The sequence below is a fragment of the Charadrius vociferus genome, unplaced genomic scaffold, assembly GCF_000708025.1.
Source record: "Charadrius vociferus isolate BGI_N301 unplaced genomic scaffold, ASM70802v2 scaffold244, whole genome shotgun sequence".
Classification (NCBI taxonomy): Eukaryota; Metazoa; Chordata; class Aves; order Charadriiformes; family Charadriidae; genus Charadrius; species Charadrius vociferus.
The window spans coordinates 3423592-3436589 of record NW_009648822.1 but is presented as its reverse complement, the minus strand read 5'-3'; positions in this window follow the sequence as shown (position 1 = coordinate 3436589).

The following is a 12998-nucleotide window of genomic DNA, read 5'->3' as shown; positions in this document are numbered from 1 at the left end:
ACACATTCTGCCTGAGGACAAGGACCTACTGCATTTGTGTGTCTTGTATACTGTTTCTTAAAATATAATAATGAGCAATAGTAAGAAAAAATAAACAAGCTAAGATCACAAAATGTATTACCAGATATATTTGGTGGCATAGGGCTATGAAGTGTATCTGCTCTTTTAACATATTCCATAATTATCTACTACCTAGAAGCAGATATTGTCCCCTCATAGACCAAAAGACAGGATAATATCTTGAATGAAGAACTTACTGCTTTTCTTCATATACTGAATGTTGTAATATAATGTTTTGTGGTAAAGGTGTTCCACGCTGTTTCACTTAGCCCTCTTTGCAGAAGGAGATATCTGAAGAATTTATGGTCTTCTATGTAAAATACAATATCAGACTTAATTAGTTCTCATGTGATACAGCCATCTGGGAAACTCAAAGGTTAGTTTCAACAAGACGAAAACAGCAAAAATACTGAATATTCAATACATTTTGTGCTGTGTCATTGCTCTCTGAATCTGTAATCCAAAGCCCATTAAGGAAATAAAAAATGTTCTTAATCAGTAAGTAAGCTATGCTGTTGAGAGGAAAAAAAATAATTAAAGAACACTAGCAATTTTCCTGTTCTTTTTATACATATTTGAAATACTCCTGAAACCTTCAACCTCTTAAACATCGCCCTTCTCCTACTGTTTACACACATTTATATATAAAAAAGGAAAAACACAGGAAGACACACAATCTTGCAAATGTAATAAATAAGAAAAAACCCCACGCTTTGAACATACTTGAATACTCATCTCTACCTGGGACCGACACAGGATTATGGTGATAACCCCAAAAAGGTAAAGGACAAAAATGGACCAGATCCTCAGCTAGTATATTCACATGTACACTGGCTTAGAAATACTTAGAAATCTTTATAGCAAAGGTATCTTGATTCTTATGTAAACTAGCAATGACAATGTCATCATACTTGAGGATGCTGATTTAAACTCTAAGCTGTTATTGTAGTTGTACAGGTATGTATAACAATAAATGAACTATATTACCCTTTGAATCACTTAATGACTCTGTACCTTATGCTGAAAGCTTTTTAGACTTTATGGCTACGTGAAGATCCTCCATTCTGGTTTGCGCATCAGTGGAATACAAATCAATACTCATGAAGACACGACAGTAATTCATATTGCCTTTAAGTATAATATTCTAAACACTTAAAAAAACTTTAATTTTTATCTTTCAGAACTGCTGAACTTATGATTACAGATTATTTTGTGGCCACATTGTATGATATTCCTTTACCATGTCCATGAAGAAAAGCTTCTTCTAAGAGACAGCAATTTTACTTCTTGCATATATAACAACATTTTAAATCTAAATTTTTCTATTTTTTTCTAAATCACTTTTCAGAGAACATATTTGAAATCTGTTGTTTGTCATAGTTTTTACTCAACACTGATAACCTACAGGTATGTAGAAGTAATTTATGATAGGAATTTATTCAAAAATCATTATAAGGCACAAGAAATACTTAAACTACTTTTGCATTTTCCTGGTATAACCCTGGTAGGTAGCTAAGGACCACACAGCCACTTGCTCACTCCCCTCAGTGGGGAAGGGGAAAGAAACAGAAAGGTAAACTTGTAAAATCTCATGGGTTTAGATCAAGAGTTTAATAGATAAAGCAAAAGCTGTATGCACAAGCAAAGTAAAATAAGGAATTCATTCTCTGCTTCCCATCAGCAGGCAGGTGTTCAGCCATCCCCAGGAAAGAAGTAACACATCTGCGTAACATCATGTGTAACACATACTTGGGCAGACAAACACCGTCACTCTGAACTCCCTTTTCTCCATCTTCCCTGCAGGTTTTATTGCTGAGCACGACGTCATGTGGTATGGTATGGGATATCCCTTTGGTCAGCTCAGGTCAGAGAATCATAGAATGGTTTAGGTTGGAAAGGATCTTAAAGATCATCTAGTTCCACCACCCCTGCCATGGGCAAGGACACCTCCCACTAGACCGGGTAACACCTTCCAGCGTGCCAGGGTCAGCTGTCCTAGTTGTGTCCCCTTTCAATTTCTTGTGCATCGCCAGCCTACTCACTGGCAGGGGGCTGTGAGAAGCAGAAAAGGCCTTGATGTTGTGTAAGCACTGTTCAACAATAAAACATCAGTGTGTTAACAACGCTGTTTTCAACACAAATCCAAAACATAACACCATACAAGCTACTATGAAGAAATTTAACTCTATCCTGGCCAAAACCAGTACACACATACAGTAGAAATATTGGGGCAGGGGACAAAGCTGGGACTTATCAAGATTACAAAGTAATATGAAGGTTACAAAGAACTGCAACCATGATGTTTTCTTAAATTGTTCTGAAATGTGTTGGTAAAAATTTTAAGAACAGTCTTTCGTTGTTGAATATATTTGCAGAACTGATTAATTAAAGGTTAATCTTGCAATAATATCAATACTAACAGAAGCTAGCACTACGTTACTAGAATGGCTTTAGAGCAGTCAGTCACAGATAAATGTCTACTTGAGTAATAATTTCAGAATGAATTATATGCTTTGAATGCAGAAGGACTCCAATGTCTTTATTAGCTCTGATACAGTGTCCGGGAATTCAGCATTAGAGCATGATTGACTGCACTGTACCAGAAGTATGAACTTCTTCCTGGAGCTAAGACCACACAACGAAGCTTTCAGTGTTCACTGACTTATCATCTGCATGAAAGAAGGTTCTGTACTGTCTGAAGATTTCTTGGCATTCCCAGCAATGTGTTACTAGTTAATGGTTCACTGGATTGGTAGATAAAGCAAGGGGTCTTCACTTAACATGTAACATTGTCTAATGATCTGTCAGTGCAAAGAGGTGATTTCGGCTTTGTGAATAAAAATGGTGCATGCTTCTTCTGAGAACAAAAACTTTAAGAATTAATTACTAAAATACTGTCTGACTGCTTCTAAACCATGCTGTCCTCAGATACTTACCCTCTAACATAAAAGTTTTTGTTCAGTCATCCATGTGTCTTGTCCAAGAGGTTTAAGGGCAAACTAACAGAGGTTGTCTATTAATATGAAGTGATGATGATTAATTTGAGAAACATTAGGAAAAATATAGCAAGGGCTATATCTTCTGCATATGCTTAGACAGTGTGCACGTTACTTGTTTCTTAAATTCACAGCCTACAGTTGATATAGCAAATAGGGCAACTATACCCTTTCACTATTTTTCCCACCTTTTCTCTTTCTATGTAGGGCTTTTTGAATTTTTTGTAAGATAATGTGGCTATTATTCTTGTTTTTACCACAAGTTTGCATATTTAGCCTTGTAATTTATCTGTTGCTATAGATTAAATACACACAGAAATTGAAATTGCATAAAACGCGGAAACCTACTTATTTGCCCTTGGTCAGAATATGCACAGTCCTTGTTAACTAGACTACGTGCTTTCTGGGTTGCTTATAGATTTAGAGATGATGCTTCATTTGTAGATTTTGCTAGATGGATTAAAACCCAACAACTTTAGAAGTATGAACAAGAAATTTAGCTTGTGAAACTCTCCATACTTCAGCTAACTGTAGCAATGATAGTGAAGCTACAAATTCTTTGTTTTAGAAAGGACAGGCTGGGGCAGAGTCCCATTCAAGACACACCCATAAAACCTTTTTAACCTTCCACACCCTATATTAATTATTTCAAAGTATTCAGAAGCAATTAATAATCAATGCTTATGACTATTTATAGAAATTATCTTTTTTGGATGGAAAATATGTCATCAGCTTCAATATTTGTGGGCAAAACCATTTTTTTCTGAGTTTTTAATTTAGATTTCTTTTTTTATAGTGAGTGCTGGTGCAGACGGGCTTGTGGTTTTATTTTGCATGATTGAATTCCCAATTAATATTGATTAGAATCAGGAATAAGCCTTAGCTTTATATTTCAGAAATAAATGATGATCAAATGCTAACACAAGCACTTTTACCTTGCACTAATAGCAGAAACTATTTATTAGTAAAATATTCCTCTATATTCCTCTCCATATAAATAAATACTAGTGAAGAAGACACAGTCTTACAGAGGGCTGAATCTTCAGTTTAACTGTTTGTGATGAATAATCCTATTGCTTTTTATGATTACCTACAGTGACACTGTTAAGCATCTCAGTCAATGTGAGCAAGACTCAGAGTCAGAGGTGTACTATTAGGCAGCTTACATCACTCCCAAATTTCTATAGTGAGATCGCAGGGCAAAATTAGCTGGAGAGTAATATATCCTTTTGAACACTATTTTGTAAGGAGTCATACCAAATATATGCATATTGAAGTGGTTGCTTCCTACACAACCGCAGGAGTGTGTGTGAATGTGTGTGCACAAACGCACACAGAAGCATACATCTGATTATTGCAGTCTTTTGGGGACATTGCATTTGAACAGATGGGTCATCAGTTCATATTTGATTTTCTCTAGGAAAGAAGAAACGGAAAAGCACTAAAAGTGGATGGAAGAAGCTAGCCATGCCACCAACAGTGTTTCTATAGTCCCCTGGGTTTTCTTCACCTTCCATGTCTCATTCAGTTTGATTTTGATTTCCAATATAACTAATTTCAAAACAAGCATTCTGGGGCTTTGTGCATCAACACTTCACTATGAATTAGCAACTGCTTCTGCAAAATGTCCGTTCTTTTTGTCAAACGCATATGGAGCTTGTTTGTACAGAGACACAAATTTGGTGTAGAATTCAGACACATCACAAGAAAAGTAATATTTTTTTCCTTTTGCCATGCTTTTTTTTTTCTGGTGTTTTTTGTCCTTCCTTCCCCCTCCCCCCACAATGTACTATAAGATTTTTTCAAAGTAATGGTCACATAAAGCGCGTAGGATCCTCATCTTCATATACATCTGTTCTCCATCAGGAAAATATTGACACCAGGAATATAAGGTATTTCCAACTGGTGATCATGAGAAAACAAAGTTAATTTACACAGGTTATCTATTATCTCACAGGATCTGTACAGCAAGAATTGATCCATATATCTGAGAAAACATTAATCTGTCATAATCAAGAATATTTTTACTTTTTTTTTTCACCCTTTTATAGACATGTCCTTCAATCATTCTGATTCTTCATTTATCTGCAATGAATTGACAGGCAACAATGTCTATTGCTGGACAATTCCAATTCATGTCAACACTGGGTCATTTTTTCCCCAATGCCCAGTGGAAAAAAAAATGGTGTGTGACTGTGTAATGGAAAACTATCTCATAAAGCATATCAAAAAAAGGACAAAGTTAAGGCTTCCCCCAACCATGTAACTTTTCAGAGTATGGAATAACAATTTCATCCTTTTGGGCTTTTTTTGACATTTAGTCAGTAGATATTGTAAAAAAATGAATTGAATCTATTGCAATTTCAGCAAAAGTGCATTGACTTGAGTTACGTACCAATCATACCAATAAAACTTATTGCATAAACATCTGATGTGTAAATTAAGTTCTTTTAATTGCCCAGTACTGGGAGACAGGTGACAACAGTAGATTTCACAGCTGTTCCTAATAGAAAGGAGACTCAAAAGGTCTCATGTTCACTTCTGTCAAACTCACCATCTAAGCTGTTGTTAGTCCAGTCTTCCCTCTTCCCTTTTTTTGCATCTTGCCTCAGAACTGTTCTCAAAAATTCATGTTCACCATTTTCCTAATCTAAATTCTATTTGCCCAGCAAATCCTACCTTCCTTTCTCTCCTTCTCTCGCCAGGACTCCGCTATTTTTTATTGAATCCCACTCCTCCTACTCAACTGATCTGTTCCACTTTCTCCCATCACACTGGACTGCACTTACATTATCAATGGAAGCATTTGTTTTAGTTAAGCTGAAATCATTATCATAATGAATTATTAATGTAGTATAACCATCTCTAAAATATTAATCCACCTTCAATTACTCCTCTTTCATTTGTTTTGGTCATTGTCTTTTTGAGGGTTTTCTCTCTCTTTTTAGCTTTTCTTTGTTACTATCTGACACTTAGCCTCATATTAATTTAATTGGGCTCTTTTCACTGATATCATCACATACCAAAATTCCCATTTCTACAGAAAGCTTCTACATAAAGTAAGTCACTTCCGTTGACTATGGTGTTACCTGCCACATTATTTTCAGGCTGGTTTTGTGAGCATTGTTCTCAACTTGTCAAGAAAATTAAGATAACTTTCTGTTTTTCAAAGAGTTTTAAGAAAGCTCCAAAGATGACATTGTGGGAAAAAAAGTACTGTTTTGTTTTCCAGGGTCTGAAAGACCTGTTCTTTATCTTCAGACAACTGTAATTATCTATTAAGTTAGCAGGTCCATGCATTTTAAAATGGATTGGAATTGTGAGAACTTAGGAAATAAACTTTTCATAGCTTTCACAATACTTAAAAGAAATAAAGACTTTAAACGCTGCAGAAAGAGTCTTTTATCTAACGTAAATATAATTCAATAGTCACTTTGCTTTGAAAGCCATTATTTAGGACAATTGTCCGGAATCAAAACTCAGGGAAAGCTATAACTGACTTAAAAGTGTTTAACATGATATAATTGGGTTTATGCTCTTCTATGGTGAATACTTAAATCATCATTTAAATCAAAGTTATTCATGCAGTAAGAGGATACAACAGTCTATTAAAATCCATATCTCTTTTTCTCTCTTTCCTTCTCTCCCAGGACTAAGACTTCTGATTTATGGTCATTGTTACCTATATCATTCCCTCAAAAATATCTAAGACTATCCGCCTCGCTACATATATGGCAGTCCTTTAAAAAGTTTAGGCAGACTAAATTACTTTTTCAGACAAGTGCTTTTCAGATACTTATGCCCAAACTGGTATAGGTTACATCCCAACCATGATTTTCAGGAAACTGACGAAAATAGATTGTTTTACGCATCAGGATACTTACGACAGAGCTGTCAAATTCTAGAAAATATACCAGATCCTGATGTTCTCTTTGTTCTTGAGAAAATTCATTCTATAAGGTATTTGCATTTGCTGTCACAGCTGCTGTGTAACACTGCACGAAAACAGCTTTTGCAGGTCAAATTTCTCTGTATCCACTCACAGTGAATTTTGAACAGCAGGAAAAGACTGGGAAAAATACAGAGATGCCACCTGAAATGAAAAATCAGTGATTCAATACATAATACAAGGAAAGTACCTGATCATGTTCTCATTTCGAACACTTGTGTCCATGCTGCTAACACAATACTTGATCGTCTACCTGTATTTTAATATACTAGAGTCTTTGTTAGATGAATCTTAACTAGTTTCTGTAAGGATAAAAGCAATCCTTCTGGTCAGATCAAAGGTCCATTTCCCCACTATCCTGCCTCCATAGGTGGTCAGGATGGGCAGAAGACCTGAAGCTTCCCACATTTGACTGCCCTCTGGGTGTGCTGGCTGGAAACATCACATTCACTATCGTCATCTCCACTCCCTGCTGCCAGACTTCTGCCATCATTTTTTTTCTGCACAAAATTGCCCTACTAGTAGCACAACGTTGCTGCCACCTCTTACATCTTCATTACGAAAAGCAACATGTAGTGGAAAGGCCTGATGGTCCCTCCACCAAGACAAAGGACACATTTGGAGAGCTAGTCTCTCAGCCTAGAGAAGTCTTTTCATATGTAATGTGAAATCTGGTTCACGTTTCACCCGCATGCACCACCATGGTTGCTCAGGTCAGACAATCTGGCTTACCCACCAAGTAGGCAGCACCTCTACAGCTCCTAACAGTGGCAAAAGCCACTGCTTGGTGAGAGAAAGACCTTGGTGCAAATGTGCGCGCTGTGATCCAAGCTGCAAAAATTAGGACAGAATGTTTTCTGTTGGAAGGGACCTACAAGGATCATCTAGTCCAACTTCCAGAACCTCTCATTGAGGTTCTACCTTCTTTTTTCCCTTTCCTTTTTTACTTTTTGTGTCCTCAGACAAGCCCTTAGTGTAAACAGGGTCTTCTTATCAATCTCCTTCCAGCCCAGGCCAGGTTTCTGTCTATCTTATCTGTGGCAGGAAGCTTAACTGGAGGACCTCACAAATTTGAAGCCTATTTGCTTCCCCTTCTCTTGTCTGCTCCAAGGTAATGATGTAAGACAAATTAAAACTTTGGACTGCATGTAAAGGTAACATAATGATTTCATATTTGAGCATTTTGTCGGCGTGTCTGGGAGAAATGGCCTTCTCTCAAAATGTGTCAGATAAATCTCTGTTTCCATTGTTAATTTTCCAAACCAATTTAAAATTGTAAGGCAGCAACTAAAATACGTCTATTTTTCATTTTAATTATAAAGTGACAGATACTCATTCAAAAAGACATCACTGTTGGGAACGTATGCTGCTGGGACATCTGCACATCTCTAAGGAGGAAATCTAGCTACAGAGGGAAGATACAAAGCATCAGATTAGCAATTTCATACATTTAGAAGAACTTTGTATCTGATTTACCTATTCTTATTGTACTGACATAGGGCTCTTTAAGGGAAGCTGAACTTCTGCCAGTCTTTACAGTCTCTTGAAAATCAGATTCTAACAGATTGAGTGTACTCTTCAATATGAAAAACTACATCGCTGAAAATTTAATATTGATCTTTTTAGCTCTTACATTTTTGAGGCCAGAGGGAAGTGATCCTGGGAATAGAGGTAGATTTATTTTTGTGCTCAGGTGGCATCCATTTTATTCTGGCATATCAACAAATATTTTCAGTCTGCCCAGCTGCTTCTTTAATCCACTGGATGCTTAAATCAGGAAACATGTTAAGAATGACCTTTTCTGCCTAGATTTATAGTAGATTTTAGATGCTTCTCAGTAATGAAAAAATGTTGAGGTGTTTTTTAGATCAGATGAAACCAGATCAGATAGTTCAAAATCTGCATAGCTGCAACAACCCAACAGAAAAAACTTCAGAGGGTCTATGCTGGAATAAGTTGGATCAGAATCCAACCTGCACTTGGATAAATATTGCACATTATACAGCCAAAACAATAGAATAAATTATTTTCTAATTCAATGCAGTTTCACATCTGCATAACACCTGGGGCTCGAGTAAGACAGTGGGACAGTGAATAATGATCATCTGGGTCAAACTGATATTTAGAGCGATGTTTTCAAGTTGTTTTTTTTTACAAATAAGTGCAAGTACTTTTCTCCTTGGAGGGTGCTTTAATGTTTAAATGGGAGGTAAGACATTTATTTTGTAGAAAATCTACTCATGATGCTGAGAAAGGACAAGAGACACTACAAGGATGTGTAACGAAAAGAAAAAAAGACAGAAACCCCACACAGAATGGAAAGTGGCAAACCACTCTGTGAAATGCATTTTAATGACTTGGTCCTTCACCCAATAAATTCAATTTAATTTCACAGCTATCCTCAGTTTAGAAGGCTTTTACAGTGCTGGCTTAGGGAATAGTTGGAGTTATGGCTTGTAAAGGTGCTGGGCTCTGGGAATTCTCTGCTATCATATACTACTTCTGTGCCTCTAAGTAGACAGAGGCACATTGAAATTGCCCAAAGGCATGTCATTTTTCACTTGTTTCTTGATTTAAAGACTCAGTAGATTATAATAGCAGCTGGGCAGGTGATGGGACAGCATAAAATTTGGCAGAAGTCATAGCAATTGCTGTACAGATGGACAGCTATACAATGTAAGAAGCATAGAGTATCAGAAAACTTAGTTCTCTGTGCTGTCTGCAGCCTAAAGAATCTTAAGAATTCTTGCAATATTTCTGTGATCCTGAAGAAGTCTAGTACAAAGTTCACCTCCCACTTTTGAGCTCAGTTGAACACACTGTGTCACTTCTCAAACTATGCATGCCTAACAACAGAAAGAATCTACAATCAAAACTGGACTAACAGGTATGGTTATGACTGGGAGACCACTTAGATTTCATGTTCTTCATCTTGACATCATTGATAGTAGAAAAATAACAATAAATACTTTAGCTACAAAAAAAAAAAAAAAAAAAAAAATTCACTATACTGTTCAGACAGGATTTCTAATAGGAAAATGTATCTTGGGTGAATATCTCTGACGGCTTGAAGGTTACCTATTCCAGAAAAAGTTGTCATAATATATTAGATTTTCTTCTGACAACCACTGCATTCTTAGAGGATCTCATCTCTCTAAAATACGTTTCCTAGTAGACAATCTTTACACTGCTATGCGTTGACTAATCCCAGCTGATGGATTGACAGGAAATTGTAACTTGGAGTGTAGTCAACTCTGCTTTTCATTCCAGGCAAGTCATGGTGCCTGTGCAATTAAAGTAGAATCTCGGATGCTCCTTTGAATTTCAAGCATCATACATTTTTATACTGAGATGATAATTTGTCATCTGGGAAGGAAGGCTTTTATATACCCTTATATAGTTAGATTTAAGGAATCAAACATAGTATAAATTAAATTATTCATAGTAGAGTGTGCTAACTCATCAGTGATTCAGATGTTATTCCTTGATCCAAAATCTCAAAGGTATGGGCCTGCAAAGAAATGCATATATGGAAACAAATATAAAATAAAATTCAAATAGGTCCTGTAAGGAGTACATATTGGTCATGCCTGGCATGCATACCACTAACTTAGATACAGTGACAGATATCTTCACAGGTAGAAGGATTCTGAGCTGAAAAAAAAAAAAAAAAAAAACCAAAAAAAACCAACCACAAAACAAACAAAAAACCAGAGGGCAGTGAAGAATATCAGTAGATCAGTTACAAGGTTCAGCTTCATACTCTATGAGTGCCCCAAGGTGCGTTCCTTCAGTCCTTGCTACTGGTATTTGACATTTGATGAAGTATCTTCTCCCTTAATCATGACTAAACTTAAAAATTTCAGGGACAGACTGACGCAAGAATTATGGAGATCCGTAAAGATGAGTAAAATCTTGCACGTGGGATGCAATTCTCCCATGCATGCTGGTGATCAACTGGATAGAAAGCAGATTTGCAGTGCAGGACCAAAGGCCCTTGTGGACAGAAAGCTGAACCTGAATAAACATTGCACCCCTGCAGCCATGAAAGCTAATTGTATGCTGTGCTTCAGAAAGATCAGCAGATCAAAGGAAATCATTATTCCCATCTCTGCAACTTTTGTCAAGTGAAATCAGACCGTACTGTACATGTTAAGGAATTGCAGTGGAGGGGAGTGATTAAAAGCCCGTGTCAGTAAAATAAAGCAAGCATGGCCCTACAGTGTTATCATAAATCTGGGATTATACGTGATAAATCTGTGATTTACTCACAGACAACACAAGTAACAGTTTATTGTTTTATCTAATGTTATTTTAAGAAAGATAAAGTTAGGCACTGTGGAATACTTAACCCTCAACATAATTGCATACGTATTTCATTTCATATTAAAGACCATCAGATCTGCTTTCCAGAAAACTTTGCGTGCACTTAAAGACTTTTGAAACTTCCATTAAATACATTTTTTTTCTATTTTAGCTCAGTCTTTGAGAAAATATTAGGTCTTCATCTCTTAATTTCAAATGACTTTTAATGGTAGAAATGTAATCTCATTAAGTAAAATTATGCTGAAATATTTTCTTTTGAATGAGAGAAATAATAACACTGAAATTGTAGAAATAATTTCCAAATAATGCAGATGTTTTCTGAAGGAATGTCACTCATTTTTCAAAATTTCCATAAAAAAAAAAAAAAAGAAGTGTTATTTACCCTTTTCTTACAATAACTAAGACCTACTGCCAAAACAGACATATTACTCCCCCATCTCACAGATTTCTCTTTTCTTGATTAAACAATGCCAGGCCCTTCAGCTTCCCTTCGTGTATTGGATAATCAAATCTTTTAGCATTGCTATTGCTGTTCTATGGATTACCTTTAATTTGTATGCATCTTTCTTATAATGGAGTTTACAAAGGTTAACACCCCATCTCAGATTAATCCAGAACTGAGAAGAGAGGAATAATCCCATGTTCCATATGTAACATTACCTTTCAATATACCAGCATAACATTTACTTTTCATGTCAAAATGTCACAGGGTTTACTTTTTAAATGTGATTCAACATCCACTTTAAACTTCAGAACTTTTTCTGCACAACTGTTTCCTTCTCTGTTGCTGTTTATGTTTTCTATTTCTCCTCCCTAGGTGTAGTACTCAGTATGTGCCTGTTCATAGGAAACTTATATAATTAATGAGAAAAAAGAAACTGAAGAATATGTAGAATATGAAACCCCTTTTTCATTCAGAAAGCTTGAGAAAATTTCTAAATCAACTTGTCAAAAAAAAAGAGTGAGATCAAGAATGATTATCCATAACTACTGATTCACTCTTTTTCCTCTCCTAGCTCTGAAAAATCAAATGCAAAGAACATATTCTTTTTAATTTTTAAGTACTCAAAGTAGCCTAGAAAGGTCATAGTTTCTTTCTCAACCTCTACTTATTAAAATTTCATGTATTGCAATTAAAATGTGAGGTCTCAGATGATCACAATAGAGGGCATAATGAAGCAAATTAATATCTGGTGTGATTTTATTGCCCTTAACAGAATTACAGCAAGGCTGAAACTGGACGACTGGTTTCTAATAAGATAGTGACATTACTGACAGAGTATTGATTTAAAAAGAACACTCTATTGTCCCAACTTTACAAGAAATTTCTTTACCTTTTTTCTGTTATTTATTTATTTTAGATTGTTGGATTGTCTTTATGTATTTTAAATTGTTACTCTTGTGCAGCAACTGCTGAGTTTCTCTCACAGACTATGACCGGTGTGTTTGCAGTGCGTTAACCTTTATTATTGAACAAATATAAGAATTTATTCATGATAACGCATATCGATAATTTTGATGCATCTACCAACACTGAATGAGAGAAGGGTGTGTGATACGATTAGAGGAAATTATAATGTGACATCCATACAGACTTTAACAACTCGGAGACAGGGTAATAGCTACCTCCCTATAAGGGTCATCAAGATGCTCGTGATACTTCCTGC